We start from the raw sequence: 16,042 nt of genomic DNA, 5'->3' as shown, positions 1-16,042 counted from the left end.
GGCAGCAGATGCGGTAGATAAATACATCAAAATAGGAGGTACTACAGCATTGGAGTGCTTACGTAGATTCTGTAAAGGAATCATACGACTGTATGAGCAAGTGTATCTGAGAGCACCAACCCAAGATGACCTTCAAAGAATACTACATGTTAGTGAAATGCGGGGGTTCCCAGGGATGATCGGGAGTATTGACTGCATGCACTGGGAGTGGAAAAATTGTCCTAAAGCATGGGAAGGTCAATTCACCAGGGGGGATAAGGGAACCACCACAGTTATTCTTGAAGCAGTTGCATCTCATGATCTATGGATCTGGCATGCCTTTTTTGGATGTCCGGGAACGTTGAACGATATAAACGTTCTAGACCGGTCACTAGTGTTCGATGATGTGGAACAGGGAAAGACTCCAAGGGTGAATTACTTTGTGAATCAACGTCCCTATAATATGACATACTATCTAGCTGATGGTATCTACCCTTCTTACCCAACTTTCGTCAAATCAATTAGGCTTCCTCAAAGTGAACCCGATAAGTTATTTGCAAAACATCAAGAGAGCTGTCGGAAGGACATCGAACGTGCTTTTGGAGTGCTTCAAGCTCGATTTAAAATCATCCGTGAACCAGCTCGCTTGTGGGACATAGCTGATTTGGGTATAATCATGAGGTCATGCGTCATATTACATAATATGATTGTTGAGGATGAACGAGATACATATGCTCAACGTTGGACCGATTTTGAGCAATCTGAGGGAAGTGGATCTAGTACACAGCAACCATACTCGACTGAGGTGTTACCCACTTTTGCAAATCATGTGCGTGCTAGATCCGAGTTGCGTGATCCAAATGTTCATCACAAATTGCAAGCAGATCTAGTGAAGCACATATGGACAAAGTTTGGAATGTTTCATGATTGAAGATGATTTGTATCGTACTAAATAAATTACTTGTGTGTTGTGTGCTTGTTTGCTGTCTTGCATTTTAAGCTATTTGTGTGTTGCGTGCTTAGTTTGTTGTATTGCATTTTAAGTTAAGAAAATATAAATAAATTATTTAAATAAATTTTGTTTTTACAAACAAAAAAAAAATTAAGTGTATCTTTATTTTAATTTAATTATAATCGATAATTTTAATTTTATGAAATTATAAAAACAAAAATATAAAATTAAATAAAGAATAAGAAATAAAAGGTGGTGGGGTAGGGTGTTGAATGAAAAAACCATTGGAGAGGTAAAAATTGAATGGGTGTTGAATTAAGAGAGAGAAAATGATGTGGAGTGTTGGGAATTGAAAAAGTGGGTGTTGAATGGTATTATTGTGTTGAACCATTGTACATGGTCTAACACCTACATGAGAACATGTGAGCCTTAGCGGATAACATTTGTGTACCGTAATGGTATATACCATTGCTCAGTTAGATTGTGGTACGTGGCATACCCTTTAAAAAAATATATCAACTAAATCATTTATAAAGTAACATTGATAGGTGACACACTCTAATTGACCAATGATATATACCATTGATATTTGAATCGTACACAAATGGAATCCGAGCCTTAGCCATCCACGTATATATTCCTTCCACTAATATTTATTTGAAAAGTCCTTAGTTTTTGGACTTGTCCTTTATAGCTTTTTTTTTTTTTTTTTTTTGATAAAGTAGTAACTAGTAAGCCTAAAACCTTTTCATGTGAAGTGAATGTTGTGAGAATCTTTAACCTTCTTCTTCTGCGTTTTTTTTAGTAGAGACATGCTAGACATTATATTATGCTTCTTGACTACGGTACAAAATAGAAGGAACAATATAGAGAAGATAGAAGAAATAGTGGTACACCTAGAGGACAAGTAGAGTAGAGACTAGAATACCACATGTTTGAATTGGTAAACCTGACGACAATAGTTAGTCTTGTCCTCATTCTAATGTGGTCAAAGAGGTTTTGGAAAATCACGTATGGCAGAGTACAAAAACCACCCATCTACTAGTGAAGAAAGAAGACGGGTTAGGTTAGAGAGAGAAGACGGGTAGGAAAGTAGAGGGGTAAGGAGACTTTATTTTTATCCACTTAAAATCAAGGGTAAATACCTCTTTTCGTCCTTGTAATATTAGCGAATTTCAGTTTTAATCTCTGTAAAATAAAATATTTAAATTTTGTCCCTGTAACTTTAGATTCTTTCACTTTTGGTCCCTCCTTTCATCACGTCAACAAAATTTACATAAATTACGTCTCTGTAATTTCAGATTCCTCCCACTTTTGGTCCTGTAATTTCATATTCCTCCACTTTTGGTCCCTCATTTTACGTGCCATGTATGCAGATTCTGCTTACGTGGTGGAATGAGAGATCAAAAATGGAAGAATCTGAAATTACAGGAGACGAAATCTAAATCATTTTTTTTACAGGTACTAAAATCAGAATTCGCTAATATTAAAAGGACAAAAAGAGGTATTTACCCTAAAATCAATACGTATTATTGCAGAAGAGATATTATTTCGTAGTTGTAATACTCTAAGAGTGGGTCCCCCAATCCTTTATACTTCTCATTTTATGGTTGGGATGGAGAGAGAACAAGTGAAGAGAGAATGGACACTGGACAGGTAGAGTGGAGGGGTCAAGTAGGAGAGGAGAGAGAGGACGGGTAGAAGAGGGAAAAGTAGGGTAGGATAGAGAGAGTGGGGACGGGTAGAGCGCAAGAATTCTTACCAAGGGATGGTTATACCTTTGGTACTATCATTGCTAGTAATAATAATAACATATGTCAAATAATAATAATAATAATAATAAGGCTTAATTACATTTTTGGTCCTCGTGTTTTGGCCTACGCATGAAACTGGTCTGACCCTTTTAAAATAGAACAAAACGGTCCTTCAATTATCATTTTTGTTGCATTTTTTTGTCCTACCCCCCATTTTATTCTCCAAAAATGCAGAGAAATGACAGTTTTAGACCTAACCCCTATGCTCAACCATGAAATAAACAAGGAATAAATCAAGTGGGTACAAAGAATCCACTTTATTCAACACACTAACCAAGAAAACCCTAATTTCTAAGATTTGTTTCAAATTAGGTTTTTTATTGTTAGTGTGGTGAATAGAATAGATTCCTTGTGCCCACATGTTTTATTCCTTGTTGATTTCATGGTTGAGCATAGGGGTAGGTCTAACACCGCCTAAAACTGTCATTTCTTTACGTTTCTGGAGTTTGAAAATAGGAGGTAGGACGAAAAATGCAACAAAAATGATAATTGAAGGACCGTTTTGTTCTGTTTTAAAAGGGCATGACCAGTTTCGCGAATAGGCCAAAACACGAGGACCAAAAGTGTAATTAAGCCTAATAACAATAGTAGTAGTTGTAACGCCCTCTTTAAATTATTTGATTTATTTAATTATTTAATTGAGTATAAAATTTATTAAGAAGAGTTTAAAATATATTTATTTGATTATGTGATTTATTAAGTGGCTTATGTTGTTATTTAATAAATTAAGATTTGAAAATAGAAATAAGATTGAGTTGAGAGTTTGTTATGAGATTTTAGAGAGTTTTGGGGGAGAAAGAGAAATAAGATAAAATAGAAAAAGGGTTATAAATAGGAGAAACCTAGTTTAGAAAAAACATAACGTACGATCAATTTTGGAGAAAAGGGAGAAAAAGCCGAGAGGAGGGAGAAGACCTAGGAGTGCTGCGATTTTCATCTATAAGGTAAGGGTGGGACTAACATTCAATAATCTTAAGTCATTGATTCTGAAAATTGGATTTAACATGTTGTAGGTTTTAGTTTTTGAGAATTTGGGAATTAGGGTTAAGAGTGATTATTTGATGATTTTCTAAACTAATGTTTTGGGTCAAGTTTTATATGGTTTTGAGTCTTTTTTGATGTATATAAATGTTTAGACAAACTTTGGGATCAAATTTGGGCATAGGGAAGTTAAAATTGAGATTTTGGGGTGAAAAGTGTGTTTTTTCCCGAGTTGCTCTCTGACAACATGTCCTGTTTCATGTTCTTGCGTCTTTTTCACACGTTTCTGTTTTGAATTAGCCTTTAGTGTAAACATGAAAGTTGTAGATAATTGTGTTAGCTTTACAGTGGCGTCGGTTTGACTTGAACATGATTTTTGGTTTATGAGTTATGGTCAAATTACTGCACGTAGGTCACAGTGAATTTTTATGAATTTCAGCACAACTTTGTCCGAATTTGAAATAAAAACTGGTATTGATTGGTACATAATTGGTCTTAGGTGTAAACACGAAAGTTGTAGGTATAAATGTTAGTTTTCTAATGCCGTTGGTTTGACTTCAAAAGGATTTATAGAATTTGAGTTATGGTCAAATTACTGAACGTAGGTCACAGTGAATAATTGATTATGATTGATGAATTAGTATATGTATGTATATGTTTGTGAATACGATATTGTCCATGATTGATGAAGTGTTATATGTATATATGATGTTTTAAGATGTTGATTATTATTTGATGTTGTTCTATTGTGATATAATTGTATATGCATTACTTGAATTATATGTGAATAATTGAGACGTTGTTGACTTGCATTTGATATTATTATGTCATGCTGTTTTTGTATACTGCTGTGTTGATGTTGTTATTTAACTAAGCTGCACGAGTCGGTCTAAGTTGATTAAGATGATGAAGTTCCAAATTATTGGATTATATAAGAGGTTGTCGATTTAAGATATTACGAGGTCGAGTCCATGCATTAGCATTTCATCGTTGGGGGCTTGATGCCCTGAAGCCTTTGCTCAATTAAGTTGAGGGCTTGATGCCCTGGGAGCCTTTTTACGCTCAAATAAAGTTGAGGGCTTGATGCCCTGGGAGCCTATTTACGCTCAAAGATTGGTACCACATGCATGATTAGAAGATTAAGTTGCATAGTCAAGAGGTTAAGTTGTCAAGTTGTCAAGTTGTCGAGTTGTTAAGTTGTTAAATCATGAAATTGTTTAAAGCTGTGATTCTTTATATGAACTATTAAAGAAGTGAATTATGATATATTATTATCTATGATGAATATTATGATGATTACATGATGTTGTCTATGAGTTATTAAATATGATTGATGATGCTTATGTTGTTAAATGTAATTGATGAATTATATGCTTGATATTATTGTTTGTGAAATCTCACCCCTTCTGTTTGCCCACCATGGGTAACTAACAGGTAACCAAGAATAGTTGATGTCGTGTGAGCTTTCCTTCTCGTGTGTCTTAGGTGCTCTGATACGTAACGGAATTGGAACTTTGTTATTGCTTTTCTATTCCTTACGTATTGTTTTTGAAGATTTATGACTATGTTTTTAGATTGGATTTTTATGAGACATTTATGAAGAAGCCTTCGTGCCAAAGACTGTTTTAGTTATTGAAATAAATTCCGCTGCGAAGTATTAAAGATCTTGTATTTGAATTTTAAAGGATAAATAGTTATTTATTCAGTTTATGATTTTAAGAAAAGAATGTGACATTCCGTTTATGTTGAAAAACTCAGATTATTTATGCGAAATTTTTATGTTGGGAAAACGGGGTGTTACAGTAGTGAAAGTGGATCGGTGGAGAACTTGTATTGTACAGCTAACTTATGTTTCAAATTATATATCTCAAAGTACAAATCCCATGTGCTTTTCCAACTGCCATTTTTTGTACTAAGTTCTTGTCTCTTGTTGTAGAAAAGTCTAATGGATGGGATAGTGTAGAAAGAAAATGGACGGGTAGGGTAGTGCTTGGTACCCTCTCATGTCTTTAAAATAAAATAAAACATGCTTGTACCACGTCATATTCAAATGGCTTTTCATTTCTTCATGTGAATGGTGGCTTCACAAGCTTTGCATTTGTGCTATTATTACTATATTACTATATTATCACCAATAACAATAATAATAGTGAGAGTGGATGGAGAACTTGTATAGAAAATTTATCTCCAAGCTAGCAAGTTGTAATGACAGCGTGAAAGGGTGGATAGGCTAGAGATAATAGTGAGAGTGGATTGATCACCCCGTTTTTTTTTTATTTTTTATTTTTTTTATTTTTTATATTTACTAGTTCTCACTTAATGATACAAGTATGTCATGTTCACACAATAATAACTATGTATTTGTTTGTGTCAGGAACTAGTGCATTCAATCTTCCATGAGTGATCAATCCGCATCTAGCTCCTCTGACCCTCCCTCCATTTCTGACACGTCCTCCGTAGCCATATTGGAAGAAAGTGATTCTGATTCGGTGGCCGAGGAAGTTCGTCACTCCTCCATTTATGTCGACTATAACAGCACCTTTAAACTTTATCCTTGTCTAGTGAATCCCTCCCGGAAAGGTTTCTTTGACATCTTCCCTTGCGAAAACGGAGAGTTTGTGTATCATTCTCCACATAACCAAAAGACAGAATATTATACCTATGTATATGACTGCTTCTTTAAAAAATTAGGTGTTCGGCTGCCCTTCACTGATTTTCAATGTGAGATCCTCCGAATCCTTAATGTAGCTCCTACCCAACTTCATCCAGGGGCGTGTTCTTTCGTGCGCTCTTTTGAAGTCATTTTCCGTGGAATCGGTTTTTCACCGTCTGCCTATGCATTCTTTAGCTTCTTCCTAGCTAAGATAAGTAACAACTCTTGGGTGTACATGAGTAACTTTTCTGGTCGCCCCCTTGTCCGACCCTATCATGCCTCCTTGAAAGGAATACATAGTTTTAAAGAGAAATTCTTTCGCGTCCGTCCCGGGCCCAACTTTCCTCGATTGTTTCACGACGAGTCTGGAGATCCTCTATTTCCTTTATACTGGACGGAGAATCCTCATTCTAAAATTAGACTTCACACTCTACCAAAATCGGATGCAGACGACCAATTGATCTCACTGTTACGTCAGGCTATGCCTGTCCATGCCTCAGAAGTGCTTGAAAATGAGCGTGACTGCGCGAAACTAACCTCTTTGTTGAGTAATTATTCTTCTCCTGCCGTTTTAACTCTCTTTTTCGCTTTTAATATATGTATAAGAATTGTTTGCATCTCCTCCTCAATCGTGACCATGATTAAACTAACACTTTTACATTTTCTTCTTTCTTTTTGCAGGATCAGCCGGGATGGCACCACTCACTAAGGAAGAGCCTCGTGCTGCTAGGGCTCAACAAGTTGTGGTGCAGGGAATCGCTCACTCCAGACCTAGACAAGACGAGCACATTGGATGCTCTACTGCTCACCCAAAAGATCCACCTTCAAAGACGAGCTCCAAAAAACGTCGTCCCAATTCTTCTATGGTAGTGATCCCTGAAGTTGTTGAGGAACATGTTGACCCAGAGGCTTCGGAGCCTGCTCCTTACGTGGGTTCACCTGGAACTTGGCGATCTTAGCTAGCGAATTTCAAGTTTGGAGCCGAGGACTCCTCATTGTGGGATGTTGAATTTCCCTTTAACCATGCTTTGAATGAGGTATCCAACCAAAGAGACAAAGCAAAGATGAAAAAGCTTGGAATCAATGAGTCTCTGAAAGCCATGAGAGCATACTCTCTCTGGGCGAGTGCACTAGCTAACTCCACCGAGAAACATTGAAAGATAAGATCGCTCCACTTGAGGAACGGTGCGCGGAATTGGAGAATTCGTATAACCGTGCTACTAGTAAGTTGGCAAAGGCCGAGTCGGATTTGCAAATCTCTAATGAGAAGTATCAGGCTCTAGAGAAAGCAAAAACTAAAATTCAGTCTCTTATGGTCTCCGCCCAGGAAGAGCGAGACAAGGCGCAAGCTAGGCTTTCTGAATTGACAAGTTCATGATGCTCTTGGACGAGTTCATGAGAAGTTTCCGCCCAAGGGTAGTTGATTATGACAACGGCTTTCATGATGCTCTTGGACGAGTTCATGAGAAGTTTCCGAGCCTAGATCTTGACGGGATCCATCCAGACTAGCGGATACGTTGTGGGTGTCTCGGGAAGGTTGACGTTTATAGTGTTGTATTCGGACTTATATTATTTCATTTTCCTGTAAGGTCGTTCCGACCATTGCATTAGGTCAGTTTTGGGCCAACCTATGTTGTACTATTTCACTTTCCTGTAAGGCCGTTTCGGCCATTGCATTAGGTCACTTTTGGGCCAAACTATGTTGTACTATTTCATTTTCGAATTACTATGGTACCTCTCGTTATTGTTTTGTACTTTCACATGCTCTCTTTTACTATGCATTTTTCCTACCATGTAGATTTATCCAAGGGTCGGGTCTATACCGATACTCGCTTAGGTCTTGAAGGTGTAGCTCTACTCGGCTACCCTTATTAAGACGTCAAGGAAAGTCTCTAACGGATCAATCCCTATAACGTAGATTTGCCTAAGGGTCGAGTCTATATACCGATACTCGCTTAGGTCTTGAAGGTGTAGCTCTAATCGGCTACCCTTATTAAGACATCAAGGAAAGTCTCTAACTGATCAATCCCTATAACGTAGATTTGCCTATGGGTCGGGTCTATACCGATACTCGTTTAGGTCTTGAAGGTGTAGCTCTACTTGGCTACCCTTATTAAGACGTCAAGGAAAATCTTTAACGATCAATCCTTATAACGTAGATTTGCCTAAGGGTCGGGTCTATACCGATACTCGCTTAGGTCTTGAAGGTGTAGCTCTAATCGGCTACCCTTATTAAGACGTCAAGGAAAGTCTCTAACGGATTAATCCCTATAACATAGATTTGATGGATCCTGCAAGAAAATGGCCTTGATTTAATATTATATAAAATGGTAGAAGAACATTACAAATATCCAACAACTATTGGCATAATGCCTTCATTAGAGCCCTACTTCTAACATACTAGATGACTATTGGCATAATGCCTTCATTAGAGCTCTACTCTTAACATACTAGACTAGCCATAATAAAAATAAACATAAGATTTGGCCATGTCCCTGGATTTGCTCCCCTTAGCTGAAGTAATAACGAAGGTTCGCTGCATTCCAAGGTTCGCTGAAGGGAGTTTCTTGTGTGGATGAGTGTGGGGTGGTGTGATATGACCACATGACCATTGGTAACTCCTCCACCCATAGTCCTTTGGCTGCCTCCAATCTCTTCTTTAAACCTTGTAAAATTACCTTGTTTGCTGAATCAGCTTGACCATTTGACTGTGGGTGCTCGACCGAGGTAAAATTAAGTTGTATCCCCCATTCCTTGCAGAAATTTGCCACAGATGAGCTAGCAAATTGAGTTCCATTGTCAGTAACCAAAACTGCGGGGAGACCAAACCTGCAAATAATCTTCTTCCAATAAAACTTCTTGATCCTATCTGCCGTAATAATGTCCACTAGCTCCACCTCAATCCACTTCGTGAAGTAGTCCACTGCCACAATCAAAAACTTAACCTGACCCTGTGCTAGAGGGAACGGACCCAGGATATCCACTTCCCATTTGAAAAAAGGCCAAGGCGAAATCACTGAACTTAGGTATTCGGGAGGAGCTTGATGGAAGTTAGAAAATCGCTGACACTTGTCACACCTCTTGACGTACTTGGAGCAATCTTCTTTCATGGTCGGCCAATAATATCCTGCTCTAAGTACTTTTGCTGCTAAGGCTCTTCCCCCAATGTGAGTTCCACATACCCCTTCATGGACCTCAGCTATTACATACTCGGCCTGCAGGGGAGCTAAGCACTTCAAGAGTGGGATAGAGAAACCCCTTTTGAAGAGTTGATATGCGATAACAACAAACTTGACCGCCCTCTTCTTTACTTTAGACGCTTGTTCCTCCTCCCTTGGAAGCCGATCATCCTTTAGATAACGAATGATATCTCCCATCCATGACTCGACATCTTCTATAAGGAAAAGAGATTCCCCTTGCTCAATACTTGGTTGTTTCAAAGTCTCTTGAATTACTGATTTATTATTACCTGGTCGCTTAGTGCTAGCCAACTTAGCCAACAAGTTTGCCCTACCGTTCTACTCTCTAGGCACATGTGATAATTTGAAACTTACGAACTTTTGAGTTAAGTGCATGACTCTTTAGAGATACATCAAAAGTTGAGGGTCCTTTGTTTGGAAGTTTCCTGTGACCTGCCCAAAGACTAGCTAGGAGTCACTCTCTGCCTCCAGCTCCTTAACTCCTACTTCGACAGATAAACGCATTCCGGGCAACAAAGCTTCATACTCAGCTTGGTTGTTACTTGCTTTGAACTCAAACCTCAAAGATTGCTCTATTAACACTCCGTCTGGTCCTTCCAACGTCACTCCTGCCCCGCTTCCTTTAAGGTTGGATGAACCATCAACCGACAATACCCATTTAGCCGCTTCCATGCTTCCCATTTCTACAGTCATTTCTACAAGGAAATCTGCCAGAACTTGTGCTTTTATCGCTCCCCTAGGTTCGAAAGCAATGTCAAACTCGGAGAATTCTATTGACCATGCTACCATCCTTCCTGCCAGGTCCGGCTTTTGCAGTACTTTGATGAGATAAAACCGCAAGTGCACGGTCTTACCAAAGTAGTATAAAAGAGTATCGTTCCGACAGGGAGTAGTTTAATTCAGTTAACCTTTGAAAATGATTAGAGGAGAAAAGGATTGTAAGTTGGAGTTTTCATGCGTTTGAAAGATAATAATAAAAAGAGCCTTGGGATCGTTGGTTCATCTAAATAAAAAGTCCTTCACAAACCAAACTAAAAGCTTATAATGTTATGTTAGACCTAATTTCTCAAGACAGTTTCTCTTATGTTCCTCTAGCAACCAAGCCTATTTCGCCGACTTGATTACTATTAGATTCTGGTTCCTCTAAGAACTAAGCCTATTTCGCTGACTTGATTATTATTAGTTCCCTTGAAGATCGAAACTATATGTCTCAAAGATTGCAAAGACTATTTCGCTGCCTTTGCAATCCTTGTCTAAATTCACTTGTTCGAATATCAAAGCTCCACTTTCGTTTTATGAATTGATATTTGGAATAATGGATAAACAATTATCAAACCCTCCACTTTCGTTTCCACAGTTTGATAATGGTTGATCCATGTTAAAGCGGTGAATTTAGATAAGAAATTAGGGTTACATAAGATTAAGGCTTAGAGCTTGGCCTGATTAGGATTATGTCATTTAGATTTATCCAACAATCCCAAGACAAGGAGAACTCTACTCACTCATGTTCATCGTAGACATGGGGAAGAAGAGAGAAAGCATAAAGGTAAATGACAGGAAAATAAAGGAAAAGAAAAGAACTTTAATTAGAAAAGCAATTGTCACTTATTGAATTCCAAGTAAAGATGAATATTTGTGATGGATGGCTACTCTATTTATAACATACATTCGACTTAAAATCTAAGCAATTACATTTGGGCTAAAAATAGAGTAGCTTAAAATCAAAGCAAAAGCAGCAAAAGTGACTCTGGAGGGTGGCACGGGCCGTGCCAAGCTTCTGACTTGAGGGAGACGTATTTTTGTCTCCGAATCTTCGTATTTTTGCATTCAATCAGCTCCAAGTCCCTTTCTTTTGCTCTAAGACTCAATCCATCCAATATTCATTCCTGAAATAAAATAAAATGCAATTTGTAGTAAACTATCATAAAAAGGAAATAATACTAATATAAAATAAAATAAAATCTAATTAAAACTAAACTAAAAAGCATATAAAAGTAAGCAATAAATGACTCATCAAACTCCCCCACACTTGAATCTTTGCTTGTCCTCAAGCAAAAGGTATAAACATGGTAGCATAAAATAACATTATCATATGACAATTACATTGAAGCACATGTCTCCTCAAAGGCTTTTATTTCAAAGAGTACACTAATCACAAACTCAAGCATTTCTTATAATCCTTTTTCAACCCAACAATCAAGTCTTAAGCAAGTGTGTGTGTGTAGTCCAACCCTTTTCTTGCTCCTGTATAAGATAGATATAATGAGGAATATGTTCTAAGCCTAGTACTAAATTAACCAAGAAAAATTCTTCTTTCAATTCATATAAGAGAGATGGGAGTTTTTGTGATCTTTTTGATCTTTTGCCAATTACATTTTGGATATTTTATTTAAGGAACAACACCTTCACGTAGGAGGTTGGAGGGCCTACCCCCTTCCCCAATCTAGATTCAATGGTGCCCCTTAAAAACATCACATTCACGTAGGAAGTCGGAGGGCCTACCCCCTTCCCCAATCTAGATTCAATGATGTCTTTTAAAGTTTCTTTTCTAAGATAACATTATCTTCACGTAGGAAGTCGGAGGGCCTACCTCCTTCCCCAATCTAGATTTAATAATGCAACCTTGAAATAAATTTTAAGCTTTGGCTTTTTATAAACTCCTTTATGCTAACTTATATTATTTTTACTTTGAGAATTTTTAAAGGTTAACGTACCACTAAAATTAGAACGCATTTCCTTAAAATATCTATTCATACATTTACTCAAGGGAAGCAACTTGTACATTTTGTTTTATTCACTTTAAAGCAAGATGTGGGTATATAAGGAGAACTTAAAACACAAGAGTTTACTTTCATGTACAAGAAACGACCAATAAGAGGAGACAATACAAATTTATGTCATGATTTTTCAATAAAAACAAGCTACTTAATCATGCCTTTCACAATAAAACAAAACAAAAAGAATAAAGTTCAAGGGAGTTTGGAAACACTACGACTAAAGACACTTTATTAGGCTCCCCCCACACTTAGGAGAAGCATTGTCCTCAATGATTCAAGATAGAAAAATAAAAGAGAAGGAGAGGAAGAAGAAGAAGAAGAAGAAGAAGAAGGAGGAGGAGGAGGAGGAGAAAGAAAGGAAGAGAGGAAGAGCAAAACTAACATTTTTATCATTGAGGTCCATAGGGAGGACCTTGGAGGTGGAAGTGGTGCATCATGTTCCGAAGCATTTGGTTATTTTCTTCGGATATGCGGTTGCCCCGTTGGACATCATTCCTTAGTCCCATTAATTCAACACCTTGCCTTTGTTGCTCTGTGCTTATCCTCTCGACCTCGGTATGCATCCATGCCCATCTTGCATTTTCATTTGTTTCACCTTCATCATGGTCATGGTGCTCCTCATCATGGTGCAATTGTGCACCTTCCTCTTCTTGGTGCAAGTGTGCACCTTCCGCGTCTTCATTATTCTGTTCTACATGCACCTGTGGGTCATCATTAACATACAACAAATTTTCTTCCACCTCGGTGTTAGTCCGAGATGGGTTAGGCAGTAATATCAAAGTGGGCACGTTGAGCTTGAGTGTATAAACAAAGGGGATTCGAGGTTTTATGAAATTCATTGAGATAAGGGTGTCTATGTTTAGCCTATTGTTTCCCTCAATCTTGTTTATCCCTTGGTCTTCACTCACTCCTAGTTGCCTAGCTATGTATGTTATGATACCACCAACTACTATTTCTCCCCTACTATCGAACCTATTTCCTATATGGGAAAGGTAGTCAAACAAGTAAAAACAAGTGTTAACGGGGTGGTTGTGTAGCATAGCCCAAATCATGAAGAGTTCATCACTCCTAGTGTTCCCTAATTCACTCCTTCTCCAAATAGTACAAGCCATAACCCGTTGAAGGTACCTAAGTACAGGGTTGTGAATGTTGCTAGCTTTGTTGGCTCGTGTGTTAAACTGGTCAAGACCGGTAATTCGCTCCCAAAAGGCGGCGGGTTGATAGTCAACCGGCTTTAAATTTTGATTCCAAGAGTCGTGGATGAACCCCGCGTTGGCGAAGCCCATCTCATCACAGAAGTGTTGAAGAGACATCTCATAATCAATATTCATAAGCCGGAAAGAAACTCTATGGTTAGGGTTATCAAAATTCAACCTATCTTTCGTAAAGACAATAGAACTTAAAAATTCATAGGTGAAATTCTCATACCCTCTCATAGGTCGCAACATATCGACCCATCCTAACCTTTCTAGTAGATTAAACACATTGTCTTTAAGTCCTAGCTTATTCAAGTCATGGTTACCAGGATACCTGCAAGGATGTAAAGGTTTAGAGATTAGAATTTTGTACCTATGTCTTTGCTTGTTGTCCCTGAAGGTCATGCCATGATTCTTGGCTTGTGTTTTCTTCTTTGGAGGAGGCCCCCCTGATGAGCTTGCAACTTCTTTGCCACTTCTCTTTGAAGCCATTGCCTTGACCTTGCTTTTGATTTGGTGTGGTGGTGGTGATGGTTTGTTTTTGGGTAGTTTTGGTTGAAAAGGTTGGTTGAGTGGTGTGGTGAAGGTTGAAGTGAGTTTTAGGAGTTGGGTGATGAATTTCTGGTTTTGTGGGTTAGGTTAATGGATTTAGGGATTTGGGGATTTGGGTGATTTTGTTTGGATGGATGAAATTTGTTTTTGAATGGTGGGTTATGATTGGAATGGTGTTTGTGATTGATTGGGTGGAGAAATTTTGGGAATTGGTGAGGTTTTGAGGGAGGTGTGGAGGTTTGAGGTTGTGTGGTTATGGAGGTTTTAGAGAGAAGTTTGAAGGTGGAGAGATGTTTGTGGTTGAGAGTGAAGGAAGAAGAAGGCCAAAAGATGTGGTTATACTTACCTGATGGTCGGGCACGGCCGTGCCAACTTTAGCACAGGCCGTGCCAACTTCCTGGAGTGTGGGCTCGTTTTGGTTTGTCAAGGTCTGGCACGGCCGTGCCAGTGTGAGCACGGGCCGTGCCAAGGTTATGGAGGACGGGGCTTCAAAATTTTCTGTTTTTACTCGGACAATTACCTACAAAATAACTTAAAATAACAGAAAAAAAAAAGCGGTTAAATGCATGGGTTGCCTCCCACGAAGCGCTTCTTTATAGTCATTAGCTAGACGTTAAAGAAAGTGTCCATTAGAAAGGGTCAAAGATATTGTATTGTGTAGATGACGCTAAAAAGCGTTCTTTCACATCATGTTCCTTGACCATATTGCAATAATAAAGGGCGGGACCTTCCTTAACATTTTCGAACTCAAATCCTACCATGTCATCACTCACTTGAAAAACTATCATACCACTCTTAACATCAACTATAGCACCCGCAGTGGCGAGGAAGGGTCTTCCTAGAATCATAATGCAATCATGGTCTTCCTCGATGTCAACAACCACAAAGTCAGTCGGGATGTATATCCCTTCTATCTTAACGGGGATGTCTTCAACATATCCAACTATGGGGGATAACAGAACGATCGGCTAACTTTAATGTCATCTCGGTAGGTTTCAACTCTCCTATTCCCATTTTTTTAAAGAGGGATAGAGGAAACAAACTAACACTGGCTCCTAAGTCGCACAAGGCTTTGTCGACGGTTTCTTTCCCTATCACACAAGGGATGGCAAAACTACCTGGATCTCTAAGCTTTTGGGGTTGCTTCTTGATGATTGCACTACTTTCCCTAGTTAAAGCTATCGTCTCTTTGTGATCTATAGCCTTTTTCTTTGAAAAAATTTCTTTTATAAACTTGGCGTATAGAGGCATTCGAGACAAAGCTTCCGCAAGGGGAATCTTAATGCAGATTTTCTTAAGGGTGTTGACGAACTTATCAAATTGAGCTTCCAAGTTATGCTTAGTAAGCCTTAATGGGTTAAGGGCTTTGTTTTTATCAAGCGGTTTCTCACTTTCTATCACACCTTTCTTACCAAAAAGCCTAACACTCTCTCTCTTAATTCTTTTGGCTTTAGCAATTGTCTCTTCCAGCTTACTACCCCCACAAGAAATGGCATTGACATGAGCTTTGGGGTTTGTTTCGGGTTGACCGGGAAATACTCCCGATGTTTGGGAAGAGGTGGCTACTTTTTGGGCCACTTGGGAGATTTGGGTCTCAAGCATTTTAATGTGTGTGGCGATAGAATCAACCTTGGTAGTGAGTTTGGAGAGAGAGTCGTTCAGAAATCCCGTTTGGTTTTTCAGTTCTTGAAGTTGTTTATTTTGATTCATCATGCCATTTTCCAACAGAATTTCCAAACTAGACTTCTGAGCCACCCTCTGGTTGTTTGTATAGCCAGGTGGTGCTACTTGCCCATAGGAACCTTGAGGGTTTTTATAAAAATTTTGATTTGGCCTCGTTCCTTGGTTGTATTGAGCATAGTTTAATTGCTCAATAATGTTAGTAGCACTACCTAACTGACAATCAACACCAATATGACCAAATATACCATAGATTTC

This window comes from Medicago truncatula, chromosome 3 (assembly GCF_003473485.1).
Source record: "Medicago truncatula cultivar Jemalong A17 chromosome 3, MtrunA17r5.0-ANR, whole genome shotgun sequence".
Classification (NCBI taxonomy): domain Eukaryota; kingdom Viridiplantae; phylum Streptophyta; class Magnoliopsida; order Fabales; family Fabaceae; genus Medicago; species Medicago truncatula.
The sequence above is the reverse complement of the archived record's forward strand: the minus strand, read 5'-3'. Positions refer to the sequence as shown.